Here is an 18,254-nt window from a genome sequence, read left to right on the forward strand (position 1 = left end):
GAAAAAAAAAACAGCAAGACACGATGCAGACGTCTCAAGTACTCATTGCTCCCCATCATTTCCTGTCTTATTGCTACCATACTAAAAATGTTAAAAAATAAAACAAATAAAATAATCAGCAATCTTGAAGAATACAGTGAACTCCTTACTCTGTCTGTCTCTCCTTCTCTTGCTCTCTTCGGGTCTTGAACAGACACACTCAATCACAGCCCCAGACAGATCCATTACACTCAGCTCTACAGCTCCTCACAAAGAAGAAAATCCATTAGTGTGTGTGTGTGTTGAGAATGAGAGAGCGAACATGAGGGCATGTAATAGAAAAAAAAATAGAGAGAAAAGCGCACAGCTGCAATATCTCTGTGTCCTCCATGTGCCTCTCTTACAGCTGTTTTAAAGCAGTGTCATCACACAGATGCATGTTTCTCTGTGTCTTTGTGTATGTGTGTGTGTGTGTGTGCAGGCATACTGTTTAGCAGTTCTTAGCAGGCAGTAATTAACATAGTCCTTGTATAGTCTCCATAGTTTCACAGATAAATCACAAAAAGTAGATTCCTTAATTCCTTTAATAGATAAATATACTGTAGCATTTCCAAAACATCATAGTAAATATCATAATTCTGAGGATCCAAATTCATCCCAATCCACCCACTAATCACTATCCATAAAAATAAAATTTTAGTAACATGTCAACATTAAGTAATTAAATTATAGTTTACTATTTATAAATACGTTTTTATATAATTTTGGTAAAAACTATTCATAATATAACAATTCCGTAATAAACAAATGAAATGAACAAAATCGCTTAATTTCAGGTCAGAGATGACTGAAAGACTTAAGTTCAGTGAGTCAGATGGTAATTCAATAATTGTTCTAATGGGTTCAGTCAGTTAATTCAGTGAAGGATTCGTCAGACTGATTCAAACTAAAAACATGTTAGTAGAGTCTTTTCTTTGGTTATTCAATAACCGTTCTTATGAATTCAGTTCAGCAAAGAGTTCCTCAACATATGACTCAAGTAATTTATTAGGAGAACTGACTCATCTCTTCATGAATAACTGCAAGTGTGTCTTTACATTACATCATGACATCCAGATGGCAACTCACAACTTTTGGAAAATACAGTTTATTTTGCTGTGGTTCAGATTTATGTGAAGTTATGAAACTTTGCCTATGGGCCTGTTAAAAACAAATGATTGTCACAGGTGGGTCTTTCAGCACTAATATTAATGAAGTGTGGAGTAAATGTGTGTTTATAATTAAAAACAAAATGTTAAAATAATGGCATGGGGTTCTGATGACATGCATATGGGGCAGATGGACCGGCTTTTCATTAGCATGGCAAAGCAAGGGCAGCAGTGTGAGCTGCATTCTGCTCCCTCATGTGCACATCTTTCTTGCTTTATCAGCAGTGTGGTGGCAGGGTGCATACAGATGCTGGGGCACACAGTAGCACTGATTACTGGAGTCCTTGAGGAGATGCTTTTCTCTCCTTGTCCTGTGGGGGATCTCATCCGTTAACTCACCTGCTACGGATATGCACTCTATTGAGCTAGATGGAATGTAGCAATGGTGTCATGGCTGGTCAACATCACACTGTTGCATGTGACACAGATCACCCTACCCTGTCCCCTGAGGCATCCGGGACTCCACAGCCTTGAGGCTCAGCTAATTAAACCCTAGGCGGTGGCAAGGGAGCTGGATGGGTGCCAACCCACCTGGGCATAATGACGCACACAGCTGGTGACACGAACCAGAGAGCAGCTCTCATAGGATCTGCCCTCTTTGAATCACAGAGGCTCTTATAAAAAAAAGTGTTTGCTCATGGTCGCCTTAGTCACTGGCGGCCGCCGTCCCTTGTGCCCAGTGCTGCAACAAAGACACTTGCGTATTCATCCATACATCATGTGATTGCAAATAACAGTGGTAGTGTTGAAGTGTGGGTGTTGGTTTATTTGGCTACTATCAGGGTGATGAATGGGACGTCAGGTTGATTTGTGATCCTGTCTGTTGCATCGTCTGATTATATTTGCTTTGGATTTGGAAACAGTACTCACTTCTTTTGAAGTGGCAGTCTGGGTAAGAGGTTTTGTACAGGGCTTGGATGCAGACCTTGGGGTTTTATTGCTCTGATTTGTGGCCGTAATCTGAGCTTCATAATTGGTAGCCTTGAAATGAAGTGATATTCTTGAAATGCCATTATTAGTGGTGCTTGCTAAGGCTCGCTATACACTAACCCTAAGTATTAAACATTGGCATGGAACTCATCCCGTTTCACGTTTGTTCACCAGATATAGATGATATCTTGTATCAGGGGTTTTGTTGTGCTGTTACTTTTCAAAGCGTTTGACCTTATGATTTTCACATGGCAGATCATAAAAGAGGCTAAATATCCTATGGACCTATATATTGTCTCTATTGGACAGTGGCCTTCAAGAACTGAAGTTGAAGAGTCTTGTCATAAGAAAGCAAGCATTCAGAAGTAGCCTTGCATCATGTTGGCAGGTTTTGCATTTTTTTACTGAAAACACTATATACTAATGCAGTTTAATTATACAATGCACTGGCCAAGAAACAGAAAATGGAAATTTGCTGCTCAGACACACTCGTAATCTGTTGGCAGCTGTTAGAGGAACGTGTGTTTCTTTGTGCCCCACAGTTCATTACATTTAAGAGGCCTAGGCCTTAAGACTCAGATGTGTGCAGTGGCGGCTGGTGCTTATCCAGAGTGGAGAAGCACAGATGTCGCTTATCAGTTGAATTTAGTTGCTCCCAAAAGTCGCTTCTTAAACTGCTTCTAAACAGTTCTTATTGAAAATTATTGACCAGACTCAGAAATGCAGTATTAACAAATGCTTGCAGGCAAGAGACAAGATTATGAATGCAGGCTAAATGTAACTGCAGCCATATCGCCAAGCGATCTGAACGACTGAATTCAAGCTGTTTTTATTTGTTATTTTCATTGGTGGCACATGCTGAAATTCACAACACCACTCTTGTTTGTGGGATTTTGGTGATGTATGTAATTTTTTTGACTGTATTAATGCACAAAAAATGCCAAATGGTTTGCAGATATATAAGAAACATGCTAAGTTCACATACTTGTTTCTCTGAAAAATAACACTACTGGGAGTTATTTTAATTCTAAGAACATGTTACGTGTCAGAATGTATGTGTTTGATTTGGTCTGTGTGATTCTGCCCACTTCCGGTTTATCCAATAGTGTTTCAACATGCCAGTTGTCAGAAAACACAGCATATTGTAAGGATGTCCACTAGTGCACAATACAATGAAATCTCCATAACACAAAGATATTTCTACAACGAAATCACCACATAGGTCTAATTTCGACTTGTTTCCATTGTGTTGCGGCCTGTTTCCATTGTGTTGCAGATTGTTTCCTTATGTTGTGCTAATTTTGTTGTGTTGCGGCTTGTTTCCATTGTGTTGTGGAGATTTTGTTGTTATGCACTACTGGTTAACTGTTGTATTTACAACCATGGAAGCCAGCAAATAAACTGGGTCAGAGATCACAGAATCTAAAAAGCCTCACTATCTGTCTAAAAAGCTCCGTGATCTGAGGAATATTAAAACACAGATATATCAACTCAGCTCGTCACCTTACACTGGCAACTGCGCTCATTCCTGTTGCGTGTCCTCAATCTGGCAACCCAAATGAGTGTATAATCTGAAGAGGAGGGTTCAAGAGAAACAACACTCTCTTTTGTTTTAAATTTGGACTGCAGTACCCATTTCAATCACTAGCTATCCCAAAAATAATACGTCCTGCACCTTTAAATATCTGTACAGTTGTATTTTATCTAGTATTAAAGCAATCACTACAAACTCAATGCACATCACAGATGGATATCTCACTGTGGTGGGAACATCGTATACGTCTCTGCCCAGAGCACTTCTGCTTCCTGCTCTTATCACCATCAGTCTGCCGCCGAGGCCTCCATCCTCTCTGCGGTCCGGAAACCAAGAGATTTGAGAGCAAGAGGGAGGTGGAGGGGAAGAAAAGAGCCCTCAGGATCAATATGCACACAAGCACTGGAGGAAAGACATGGTGTGAGCGGAGATGTAAACCATATGGCACTATTAAACTCTACACCAGTCACTTAGTGCAGCAGGCCATGGTAGTCCGTACACGAGTCTGCTCTCTCCCCCGCGTCCTCCTCAACACTCATGCACGGCTGCCTTCCTAATCACCGCTCCTCACCCCACCCTCCTGCCCTATCCCGCACAGAGTCTCTGTCCTTCAGGACATGTTTAGCCTGAGATTTCATGCTTTCGTGATCCACACCGCAGGTGCCTGCTGAACATATTTAACCCCGCCTTTGTCCCCAGTTACGGCTCTTCCCTGCATGAAGCAGTAATAACGCTATTGTGATCGCCCTAACGAATCCCTTGTTAGGAAAGCTGTGAAATCAAACGTGTTTTCTGCTCACAGGATGCACACACACTCACATGTGAAATGGCGATACACAGCAGGTGATCGCAGAGTGAGCTGCGAAGCTGTGCGGGGTGGGAATAAAGTAGATAAATGAGATGTTAAAGGAGAAGGAGAGATGTGAAGAATGGGAAAAGAGGGGAGATGGAATAGAGGCACAGCCCCCCTCCTGACTGCCATCTGCACATTCATTAACCTGCATGGCACAACACACTGCTGTGATGGGACGGGCCAATAAGGAGCCTGTGTGTGTGTGAGAGAGAGAGAGAGCGAAAGTGTTTGTCTCTGCTCATCTTCCAAATCTTTAATTAATATTGTATCTTTCTAAATGTTTCAGAAAACAATGAAATGTTTTTAAGATTCTGCATGATGTAAGAGGTGTTTGAAACTATTGCTATGATTTAGTAAAGTTGTCTTTACTTGCATAATTCTTTTTGTGTTGGTAGATATTCTTGTGTTAAGCAAGGGGCAGGGCAAAGTAGACATCAGAGAGGTCTGTGGCCCCTGATGCCCTTCACATGCACAGCTCCATGGGGCAATAATAAGGCCACATCAAAGGGCTTCAAAGGGCCTGTGAAGCAAACACCTATTAATAACATGTTGTAACCCAGGCAACAGGTTTTTATGAGACAGCCACTTACATCTTTGTATGTATAATGTATGTGATTTTGTATTTACTGTCTTGCCAGTTTGATCCACACAGCCTTTCTAAAACAAAAATTAATGTGAAAGTAAGCTGTTACCTTTGAATGTGCATGACTAAATCCTATGTGTGAGGTTAATAACTAAAAGACTTAAGAAGTGGATTAAATGGTAAAACAATTTTCATGTAATTGACGGTCATTTGTATAAACCTGTGTATTTATGATTAATGATAATTAAAATGTGATAGCAAATGCCAGTTTGCAAGAAGCATAACATACTGTTTTTGTACAGCTAGTGTTAGGGTTAAAGTGGCTGTTGAATAAAGGCCTTCTGTAGTGAATGCATGTGTCTTTGTAAGAACAAAATCCATATTTCTAACATAATAAACACTTTTCTCTCACTTCTGTTATCTGCTATACGCATAAGCCTTTCCGGATTGCAGTTTCAGGTGCTACACGATCCAAGCCGAGGAATACGTTTTTTATCTAGTGAAACTTTAGTCTTTAAAAAAAATCAAATGTATATAATTTTTAACCACAAATGCTCGTCTAGTCTTAGCTTTGCAATGCGCATGCACGACTTAACGCATTACATAATCAAGTTGGAAAGGCCACATGTGGTTAGTTCTTCATCAGTGTACTCCAGTTCAGAAAGGTTGGGTAGGGCGAAAAAACTCCATCACATTTTCTCCTCCAACTTTCAAATCGTCCGAATTCATTGTTTAAACTTTTTTAAAGGGAGTTTGACTTTCTTTGCACATTCGCTTTGTAAACACTGGGTCAGTTCTTTCACCTACTGTACCTATCCCACATGTTTATTTAATGCGTGAAGTCGAGCTAGTGCAGTTTTCTTTTTTTTTTCTTTTTAGAAAATGAATTAGATTGCTGATTAGATTAGAGTCCATTACAATCCTGGAATGTTTTCTTCAAAAAGCGTAATTTCTTTTTGACTGAAGAAAGCAAGACATGAACATCCTGGATGACATGGTGGTGAGTAAATTATCAGGAACTTTTTATTCTGAAAGTGAACTAATCCTTCAATTAACTGAAAAAGTTAAGTGTGGAATGTTGAACACTTCATGTACTCAGACTCAGATGATGCGTGACAAAATGACCTCAGAAATGTCATACACTACATGGTTGAGTACAGTACATAGTGCATAAGTAGTGCAGAGTACATCATTTGGGACACAACTCAATTTGTCTGCTTATCTTATTTCTGTGGTAATGACCAGCTGCATGTTTTAATTGTCATGTGTTTGAGTCTACCCCCTGCTGGTGTGGATGAGCAGTGGTGTTGTGTCTGGTTCTTTAACTTTGCTCCAGCTGGACAATGAATGACTCATGGAAGGACAGATGTGTTGTGGAGAACCACACATTATAGCAGGGAAAGATCTAATTTTATTCGGATATATAGTCGGTTCTGGTCATTTTTTTCTAATCATGGACATGATCAGGAGCTAGATGGAGAGAATGGTCCCATAGCACCCACACACACTGTAATGATCACATCAGAGCTTGACAAGTATTGATTCTGACTGTAATTTGTTCCGCATTGCCATCTTGATATGGCCCATCCTTATCTAGAGAGTGGCTGAATGGGAAATTTGAATTTGGTTGCTTTTGCAATGATGATTAAAATCATATAATACATAGACTAGATTGCTAGAGGTTCAGTGTTAAAGAGTGTCTTTTCTCTCTTTATCAGACTGCTCTCTTATGCAATCACACAGACTGTCTGCCCGTTCCTCCACCCGCTCCTCCCTCATCAGCTCTGAGATCTCGACAGACTTGGCCTGCAATCAGACCAGCTGTAATGAATTTATACTCCACAATGGGTTTCTTTCCTTTTGGGATCCAGATCTGATAGTGCTGCTCGGTGCACACGCTGTAAGTTTTCCGGTCCTTTGCGATTGTAGCTTGTCAGATTGTATGACCCCAGTGTGATCTTGGGTAAAAGCTTTGGCAGATTGTGCAACATCAGCATCATTTATGTCAGACAGTACCTTATGCAAAGGGATAGTTCACCCACAAATAAATTTTTTTCAAATTCTTTATCCAGCATTAGCTCTTTCTACCTAGAAAAAGCTTCCCCGACATTAACTCTTGTTTTCTGTAATCTACGGTCACGTTTCCTTTTACGTTCTATTTTTGACTGTTTTGGCGACTATGTTTTCTTCTCCTGTGGCGCGGCATATGTATGGTCCATAATAAGAATGCAATCCAGACTTTTAAACTTGCTGGTGCAGTTTCAAGCGCCTCTCACTGCTCTGCACCTGCGTTTCTGGCTCTGACCGAAAACGCGCTGTGGAAACGCGTTGGCTTAGTACTTTTTGTCCCTCTCTGCTATTATAGTTTTGCAAGATGGCGGAACTACATGGAAGCCTCCGTCGACCTACCCGTCCCATGTATATAAAGATAATAAATTCTTCATTTACGAGGATTAGTTTAAACATTGGCATAGGTATTTGTACACCATCGAGGGCATATTTATGAATAAAAATATTGATTTTAGATAATAAAATACCTAAAAAGTTACTTATTGTCCCTTTAAAAATCTTTCTTAAGTTATAAATGTCTTCCTTTGTGTTCTGCAGAAGAAAAGTAATGCAGGTTCAGAACAGATTAAACAATTTGGTCTACAATAAAATAAATCTTTTCAAAAATCAATTTTTTTGGTGACAGTAAGCATAAAGGATGAAGTTCAGAAGCGTTTTTCCTCTATTTGCTGATGCTACTTTGTGTGTGTTGTCTGCTCTCATTAAGATTTGATGATGAATTGGCTTGGAGAACGCATGTATTTTTAATCATCCTGACTGGCGCCAAGAACACTGTGCCATTCACATCCACTTGCAGGAACAGCTTTTTTGATTAACCTATTTGATGGGCTTGTTTTGAGATATTGTCTTTTAGCTGGATGTGAGCACAAGCTATTTTTGTGTTTTATTGGTCCTAAAAAATGATTATACAGAACAAATTTCTTATACAACATGCTCACATTGAGTATTACACCCTGTAGCACAGTTTCTCTCTCTAGCCCTAATTTGAAGCTGTTCGTTGAAGCTCATACCCAAAAATGGGTCTGTGCGTGAAAGAGAGGCTGATTTGAAGCGTGGGTCGATAACACTGGCACCGCACAGACCTACCGAGCCAGATAACTCGGCCACAAACAGCTCTTCATTATTTTCATAAGGCTTGAGTCTCTGTGAGAATGAAATGTGTCATTTGGCCGATATGAGAGGCAGGTGCTGAAGCCCGATCTGCGGGATTGGATCGATGTGATGGGCTGCAGGTGGTCCATCATTACCGCACGACTCCAAATGAGCTGATTTATTTTTTTTTTGATTCGTCTTTGAGATAAATTATTAGATAATTTATGCAATGCTTGCCGTGGGAGTGAGATACAGTGGGGTCTGAAAGTCTGATGTTTTTGTATCTTTATAAAAACAGGTTTATCTGAAAGGAATAAATAAAAAAGATTGCACTTTTTTATGTTGTCCTTGTTAAAGTGCAATTATACATTTAAGTACTGAGTAATATTAATTACTTATGATATGGTTAAAGTAGGGATTACAAAAAAAAAAACATGGTATAAATATTAAGCACTGTTTTCTTTATGTAGAACTGGAAATACTTTTTGTTGTTGTTGTTGTTTTGTAAATTAAAAGAAACTTTTCACCTACATTAGGATGCAAAAAATTCAAGATTTTCTTTTATTTAAACCTGAAAATAGTAAAAGAAATTAAAAGAAAGTTTACATAAAAATTATTTGGATAGATAAATTAATAATCAAGCAAGCAAAAATGGATGCACCAAATATTATATATATATATATATATATATATATATATATATATATATAAAATACACACACACACACTCACCTAAAGGATAATTAGGAACACCATACTAATACTGTGTTTGACCCCCTTTCACCTTCAGATCTACTTTAATTTACTTGGCATTGATTCAACAAGGTGCTGAAAGCATTCTTTAGAAATGTTGGCCCATATTGATAGTATAACATCTTGCAGTTGATGGAGAACATGACTCATTGTCATGTTCAAGAAACCAATTAGAAATGATTCGAGCTTTGTGACATGGTGCATTATCCTGCTGGAAGTAGCCATCTGAGGATGGGTACATGGTGTTCATAAAGGGTCTTCAACTGTCCAATTTTGTTGAGCTAGTGCAAATTGTAGTCTCTTTTTCCTATTTGTTGTGGAGATGAGTGGTACCCGGTGGGGTCTTCTACTGTTGTAGCCCATCCGTCTCAAGGTTGTGCGTGTTGTGGCTTCACAAATGCTTTGCTGCATACCTCGGTTGTAACGAGTAGTTATTTCAGTAAAAGTTGCTCATCTATCAGCTTGATTCAGTCGGCCCATTCTCCTTTGACCTCTATCAACAACAAGGCATTTTTGCCAACGGGACTGCCGCATACTGGATGTTTTTCCTTTTTCACACCATTCTTTGTAAACCCTAGAAATGGTTGTGCGTGAAAATCCCAGTAACTGGGCAACAACCATGCCACGCTCAAAATTGCTTAAATCACCTTTCTTTCCCATTCTGACATTCAGTTTGGAGTTCAGGAGATTGTCTTGACAAGGACAACACCCCTTAATGCATTGAAGCAACTGCCATGTGATTGGTTGATTAGATAATTGCATTAATGAGAAATTGAACAGGTGTTCCTAATAATCCTTTAGGTGAGTGTATATAATGAGGAATAAATCAGCAACCAACAAGGTGATGCACAAAATACTTAGACATTCTGAATTTCATGTTAATTCCAACTTTTCACCTTAATCAATATGCAGATAATTTATTTTGCAATAAAAAACATATTAATAAAATAATGCTGTAGAAGCAACAGAACTAAAGTGATCTCAGACGTTGTCAGTGTTATAGAACATTTTCTTGTCATGCGAATGCTTTTAAACTCAACCTCTCTGGCGCCCCTGATGGCTGACGATCGCCTGCAGCGTGGGCCTGTGGCACCGGCCTGCCGACTGACACTGTTTCCAGTCTGAGCAGCTGAGACCCGATAACAAACCAGCTCTGACCATCTGACAGTAAGGCAGCCTGCCTGGCAGCCGGATGGCGCCGAGCCCCCCTCTTTCATTTTCAACTGCACCCTCTGACACCCTGCCAGCCCACAGCCTGGAGAGCGTCCAGCAGAGAGTCAGGCAGCCTCAGTACCCCCTGGACACACACACAAATACACCAATTCACACTCTTTCACACCTGCAAAACCTGACAGGTACATGCACGTATACACATTTAGTACATACGCCACAGATCTGAAGTCACATGGTACGGGCGGCAGTGTGACTAACGTGAATGCAAATGAAGTGTGAGTGAAAGGAAAGAGTGTAAAACGAGAAGACATCTCGTCATATGCATAATTGCATGTGTGGAGCGTGACTCCGGGATTATATCATTGGCTGGCTGTGCAGTTTGATGTATCATAAGAAGTGAAACTAGGAGAGACGAGCCCCGTTATCGACGTTGAGCAGAATAATCCAACAGACTCAGAACTGAGCTGCTCGTTTGTATCCATGGAAACAAATTAAAAGAGTTCCATACTATTAATCATTAAGTCATTTGTCAGGCTAAGATCTCTCTTTGTCTGTATTTTTTTCTCATTCTCTTTCTTGTGCACACACGCTGAGTAGATGAATTTAAAACTCAAGCGTCAAAATGTCCTCGAGAACTTGTTCTTTTTTGATAGGTTGAGATGTTCACAATGTTCACAATCTGTCTAACTGCAAAAACACAGTCTGTTCCTCTTCATGATGCTCTACTACATCACATCTCTGTCTTCTTACTCTGAGATTTACCCGATTCATCAGAATGCAAAAGAAATGGTCCTTCCAAAAGCATTTCCCTTTGCCTGTTCCTCTTAGTTAAAGAGACATATTGCTGGCCTCTCGGCTGGTCTAAAGTGGGCCGATGGGAGGGGAGCGTGGCTGCTGCTCAGAGAAATGCGAATGGGCTGCTCCTATTTGAACATGCTTCCAAATACAATGGGGCAGAAGCCAATCATGATCCTCTTTTTTTTTTTTTTTTTTTCAGTCTCTCTGAACTCAGTGCAAAGTTTTTGGCTCAAATGGCCACCTACAACCACAGTAATCTAATTTGCCATTGAGATGAGCTAGGGAACAAAAACCAAGTGTCGTCCACATCCTGACAATGTGCAGTAGGCAGAAAAGAGCAGTTTGGTGTGGCAGTACATCAATAGTCCTGAAGCCAGTCAATTTCACTGGCACATAATCCAGCATAATGGGCTACAAGAGAGTATCAGAAGCTTGTGCCATCCCCTGACATCCAAGAGTTTCTGTTGTTTGACTGCGTTGACTGAGTGTTGACAGCTTGTGTAATTTACAGTGTACATTGATGGATTTTTCTGTTATGGGTGGTTTTATTCAGACTTTGATCATATTAGTCTGATATACTCTGTCAGATCAGTAATGTTCCTTCTGTTCTAAGGCTGATCTGTCTATCCATCATACTGCAGATCCATCTGCCTGCCTGTCTGTGTTTATTTTCTGTCTGCCTGCATGTCTGTCTGTCTGTCTGCCTGTCTATCTGTCTGTGTTTATTTTCTGTCTGCCTGCCTGTCTGTCTGCCTGTCTGGCTATGTTTATTTTCTGTCTGCCTGTCTGTCTATCTGTCTGTGTTTATTTTCTGTCTGTCTGTCTGTCTGTTTGTCAGTCTGCCTGCCTGTCTATGTTTATTTTCTGTCTCTCTGTCTGTGTTTATTTTCTGTCTGTCTGTCTGCCTGTCTTTCTGTCTCTATGGCTGCCTGTCTGTTTGTCAGCCTGCCTGCCTGTCTATGTTTATTTTCTGTCTGTCTGTCTGTCTTCCTGCCTGTCTTTTTTTTCTGTCTGCCTGTCTGTCTATTGTCCTGTTGTTCTATCGTTGTACCGCTCTGTCTCATAGTTGTCAAAGTTTGTACTCATTTGCTGTGCTCTTGCTCTAGCAGCAAGTTGTTAAGGTCCAAAGAAACCCTAAATGTCTGTATAATTTCACTCTTCACAAATGTCATGCAGCTCACGAGTTTCAGAGTTGCCTAGGAGAACAGACAAATGAAAGAGACAAAGTCACAGGATCACACTTACTGTAGCAGCATTTACTTGTATGAGGGCCTGCATCTCAGGTGATTTGGCCCTGAAGACAAGAAGAAAGCCTTACATAGTCTACTCTTGTTATGATAGGTGTTAATATGGTAATTGTGAGTTGTGGATGAAGATAAACATTTTTTACAAAGCATCTAGATATTTATAATATATAATATATCTATTTAAGTTAGGAGATTTGTGGGCCCGTCTGACAATAAATGATATTCAAATGTAGGCCTATACTTTGTATAGCTTGTAACTTTCAAATAGGAAGTAGTGAAAAGCATTTAAAATATTCATAAAACATCGTGACTTGATTTAGCTGGTTCCATTTGCCCTTAAACAGTATTTGAGAAATGTTATTTATTGACCAGTGACCTTATCAGTCTTACCCAATGAATGCTGTAGAGCAAAAGTCTCCTGCTATTAAGCAGCCCGCCTGTACTTTCTGTTGTCTGCATAATACAGCCCAGTACACATCACAACACAGGCCTCTCATAGAAACCAAACCTCCAAGGACTCAATTACTGCGCTCTCCGTTAGCTACGACAGGAATACGGTGTGTGTGCATGTTTGAGTCTGCCAAAGACAGAAAAGGAGAAAAAAGTGAGAGTTTTGTCTCACTGCTGGAAGTATAGTTTTTTTTTAATTACAAGTTTCTGCTCAACTTTCATAAAACTAAATTTCATATTAAATTAATCGCCAACAGGACCAGCCTAACTGATCTTGACAGCAGCCTATGCACATAATAATCGACAGATTTGTTATTACAACCAGGAACATTCTGTATCTTGTACAAAATTAACACCATCAAAAGATATCGTGTTCACTCAGAGCTTTATAAGCAGGTTTAATTAATGTTAACACAAGGGGTAATATCCTGGACAGGATGTGCACCTCAATGCAGTTGAGGTAAACCCGAGAACAAGAGAAAATGAGGTGTGGATGATCCCTGGAATGATAAAGTGAATGAGCCACAAGTGGGATTTCACCATGAGTAATAGATCAGACAGTGTTTGAAGTGTGCTGGCAGTTTGTTTAATGTGAAGTGCACTGGGTCAGTTCAGACCTCAGATGCAGTGGATTACTGCCGCCCATTTTGAACTCACCATTTCACCGATAGGTGTAAAGAGCACTTCAATAAATTTCACTGGAAGGGTGGTCAGGATATTTTTTTTAGTAAGTATATGGATGTTTCTTCAGCTGCAGACACTGTCATATCCCAGGGTCGATGCTGATGTTTCCTTTTTTCTTTTTGTTATATGATGGTTATGTCAGCATCTCTGGTAACACTCTAAAAATGCTGGGCTAAATACAACCCTGGGTAAAATATGGACAAACCCAGCGATTGGGTTGTTTTGACCCAGCAGTTGGGTTACTGCCCATTGAAAACAACCTTATATCTCGGTTTATCCATATTTTCTATATATACAGTAGGGACCAATTCTCACTGTTAACTAGTTGCTTATTATAAAGCACATATTCTGCATAACCATATGATGCATCCTTAATCTTACCCAATACCTAAATTTAACAACTACTTAACTATTAATAAGCAGTAATTTGGAGTTAATTGAGGCAAAATATGTAGTTAATTGTTAGTTAATAGTGAGAACTGCACCTTAAAATACAGTGTGAACAAATGACTTTCATTCAGGTTTAATTCAGAATAACTGGGACAGTTTAAATTGCAAAGTGTCCCAATTTATCTGACTGCACTCACTCTGGTTATATATTTTATTGTTTTCCCTCAGCACAGACCCAACTTTCGATATTAAAAATTCACAAAAACATTATATTTACGTCATTACATAAAAAAGTAATAAATAAACAAGATTCAGTGATGTTTTTATTGTTGTGTGTTATAATTATATGATAATTAATAACAATTTTACACAAATTACAACAGCATTTTGGATGTGGCATGATTTCCATAATGACCAACCGTTTTGGCCCTAATAAAGTTTTTCAAAAGTTTACCATAGGTAAAGAGCTTGAGATTTGAATGTGATGTGGAATGAAAACAGGAAACCCAAGGTGAAAACCACTATTATGTTTTATATATTTTGCACTGTATGCTATTTTCCATCTTTTTTTTGTGTGTGAAATTATTCAGAAAGATTGAAAATATTATCAGTGTGTATATAGGATGCATAGAATGCTATGAATGAAGCCATATGTGCTATGCTATTTGAAGTGCTATAGAAACAAGTCAGCCATTTTATTTCACGGAATGTAAACATGAGATATGAGATGTGGTGGAAATATTTATGATTTTCATGACTTGTGTTGTAATTATAAACACTGATAGACATTTTTAGACAACACGTAAGAGTGTGAACGTGTGTTTTAAGAGTGTTTTTCACTTTCTAACCAGATCCACAATGCCAAAAGAGCCCCCAGTCGAACAAACACTCATTTACTCTTTTCCGTGCCCTTATGTCCAGGGCACAGAAAGGTGCGTGTGGCTTTAATAATCATGAGGGCAGCAGAGTGCTTTATAATGGAGAGCAGCCGTCCTCCATCACTCACAGTTTGCCATGCTTGCCCTCATGGAGGAAAAAAGAATGGTCCTTATGAGTTATCAGGACTGATGGCTTATCATGTGCGGGACATCTCAGTGTCCTTGACTCAACAAAGATCTATAAACGACCCAAGTCACAAATCTCAATTGTCCCTCAGAAAAGAAAACAAGCTGTTAGCATTATGGCATGTGTGTGTGTGCGCACGCAAGCGTTTGTGTCTCTGTGACTGTAATTCTGAGAGCGCATCTGCGTGAATGCCTGAGTATAATCCCAGTAGTCACCAGATTCAAATGTTTGCCCATGCGTGAGCTCTAATAACGTTTGACAGTAGGCACTCGAACCCCATTTATGAAGGTTGTTATTCGCAAATTAGCTGCATGTTCATAAGTGAGCGTGTTTGTGTAGGGCGAAGGGTGTGCGGTACAGCCGTCATGTGATGGCAACATAGCGAAAGTCATTTGCATCAGAGACTCGCAGAGAGCAAGCAGATGGGAGTTGTGATTAAAACCGAGATATTCTGGAGCATTAGATTAAAGAATGATGTCAATAAAAAGCGTTTTAGGCTGCAATAACAAAGGCAATCTGAAACACGGCGCTGCACATTCTCATTTGCATATTTAAATGCGTGTGATGTTCAGGGTTAGATTCTTGGTCTAATGATGCATTTAGCCCGTAATGAATCAGTGATGGCAGCTCCCAGGCTCAGCCGTAGGGACTGCAGCAGGGCCACTTTGAAGTCACCGCATTTGAAGTGGAGTTTAGAGCGGTGGCCTCCAAAAATAAGCACACACCAGAGGGAGACAGATCTGCAGAGTCTCAGTGTGCAGCTGCAGGTTCATCCTCAAACTGGAGCAGGTAGATGCAACACAGAGATGCACTTACCTTCAGCCAGTAAACAGGAAAGTGCTAAACATAGACCAAAATCTACTTTTGCCAGTCATGGAAGTGTATTTTTATATATAACCTAGATAAATTGTCACTTGTTTTGAGTCTCTCATCAGCAGGGTCATCTTGTCATTTTTTTTATTTTTAAGTAATGTACTTTGTTTCAAATCTGGCCAACTGGCAAGAAACTCTGTGGCATTTGTTGATCAAATCCAATTTGTACTTGGCTAGTATTGGTTTGGAACCATGGTGCTAGCTAAACCTTTTTCCTTGATGTGTGTTATGGCTTTGCTGTGGGATTAGGTCAGTGAAGTATCGCTCGAGTTGACCTGAATAATTGACTTAACTTCTTGTTAAACAACTCTTAGCTCCACTGAACAATATCTGCCTCTTCATAGTACATTTACGCAGTGGCACGCAGCAGCCAAAAGATCACAGGACATAATGTAAAAGGATTACTACAGATAAGAGATTGTGGTCACAAGAAGCACTGTCAGAGAGAAACAGATGTACAGGAGGGTGACTGACCCGTCCAAATGAGGATTATAACTATCAATTCCCTTAAACAAGAGCTTAGTTTAAAATCAAAGGTCTTGATAAGCTGCATAATAGAAATCTCATTCATGTTGTACTAAACTCCCAATGGAATAAAATATATGCTCATGGAAGCAAACTACCCTGGAGTCTTCGACTCTCTCTCTCCCTTTCGTTCTGTCACTCTCCCTGTCATTTTAGGTTGATTCTGCTCTCTTGTTAGAAAATAAGGCATGGCTTTAAACCCAGACAGCCATTGAATTGGAGTTTATCCTCCACTTTGACTGATAGACTGTATATTGGCTTTTTCCTATTTTTTACATGCTCGGATCAAGATACATGGGACATTTCTGTTGCACCTAAAGTTCTTTTTAAATGAATAAAAAATGTCAAAATGTTTCAAGCAAATCTGAAATTTCAGCATCATTACTCCAGAAATCATTCTGATATGCAAAATTTTTAATGACGATTCCTTGATAAATATAAACTTAAAAAGAACAGGGTTTATTCAAAATAGAAATTGAATGTTAATATACAGTACTGTTCCAAAGTTTGGGGTGAGTAATTTTTTTAAGAATTTTTTAAGAAATTAATACTTTAATTAAGCAAGGATGTGTTAAATGGATAAAAAGTGATTTGAATAAATGCCGTTCTTTTTAACTTTTTATTCGTCAAAGAAAAATGTATCACAAAATATTAAGCAGCACAACAGTTTCAACACTGACAATAAATCAGCATATTAGAATGATTTCTGAAGGATCATGTGACACTGAAGACAGGAGTAATGATGCTAAAAGTTCAGCACTGCTTTACAGAAATACATTATAGTTTATAGTATATTAAAATAGAAATAAATATTAGAAATTGCAGTAATATTTCACAATATTGTTGTTTTTCTGTATTTTTGATCAAATAAATACAGTCTTGATGAGCATATGAGACTCCTTTAAAAACATTTATACTAATCTAATATTACTATTACTAAAAATCTTACTGATCCAAAACTTTTGAACGGCTGTGTGTGTGTAATATTTTCAACATTTTTTAGTCAAAAAAGTGCAGCCTTGGTGAACGGAAGGCAAAAAAAAATCTTACTGACTAGCAGTGTACTTCACATATATCAACCAATCACCATTCAGGATCATTTTTACTAGTTATTTATAATTATATGTTTTTTCAGGGTTTTCCGTATGCTATCCCTCCTGTTCCCCCACCATGTGTGCAAACCTGCCGCTGTGTACTAATACACACTTAATGGCTGTCTGTTTCCCATTCTCAGTGGCCATATGGTTCATTCCCGTCTATAAAGTGTGATATAATTCTCTCTTGTCAGCAAACTGTGTCCCTCTAATCTCCATCTCTCCACAGACACTCTGTCAGTCACACATCCTTCCAGCTTCCACTGAACAATTACATTAGATGCCTAATGCAGTGAGAAATAACAGAGCGCGCATCACTCTCTATAAGCCCAACCCACCGACTGTTGCCTGGCAACACCACACAGCTCGACTAACTACAGCTTAAGCTATGATGAAATTGGAGGTCTTGTTGTTGTGCAGTTGGAAATATGATTTCTTAAGCAAGATTGATCTTTTTAGTTTCCGAGGCCAGATGGAACACTTTAATGTTGTAGTAGGGGAAGTCGTGGCCTAATGGTTAGAGAGTTTGACTCCTAACACTATGGTTGTGGGTTCAAGTCTTGGGCTGGTAATACCATGACTTAGGTGCCCTTGAGCAAGGCATCGAACCCCCAACTGCTCCCTGGGCGCCGCAGCATAAATGGCTGCTCACTGCTCTGGGTGTGTGTTCACACTGCGTGTGTGTGTGTGCTTTGGATGAGTTAAACGCAGAGCACTAATTCTGAGTATTGGTCACCATACTTGGCTGTATGTCACATCACTTTTCAGTAAAAGCAATTTTGTATAAAAAAAAAAAAAAATTAAGCTTTGATGTTAAAATAGTCAACCTAATAGATAGACAATCTGTAAGCTATTTTATTACTTCATTCTATTTCTTTTGTTGCTATTGTAGAAGCTCCTTAAAATCACATCAACAACTTTCCCATAAACATCTCTAGTAAACTACTTCTCCG

General features: G+C 39.3%; 1 protein-coding gene across 1 annotated transcript in view; it reads left to right on the top strand.

Annotated features, from left to right (window-relative positions):
- Positions 1-18,254, top strand: part of LOC127979746 (gamma-aminobutyric acid type B receptor subunit 2-like) — a 189,081-nt gene that overhangs the window by 156,095 nt on the left and 14,732 nt on the right. The window lies entirely within an intron of this gene.

The sequence above is a fragment of the Carassius gibelio genome, chromosome B19 (assembly GCF_023724105.1).
Source record: "Carassius gibelio isolate Cgi1373 ecotype wild population from Czech Republic chromosome B19, carGib1.2-hapl.c, whole genome shotgun sequence".
In the NCBI taxonomy this organism is placed as follows: Eukaryota; Metazoa; Chordata; class Actinopteri; order Cypriniformes; family Cyprinidae; genus Carassius; species Carassius gibelio.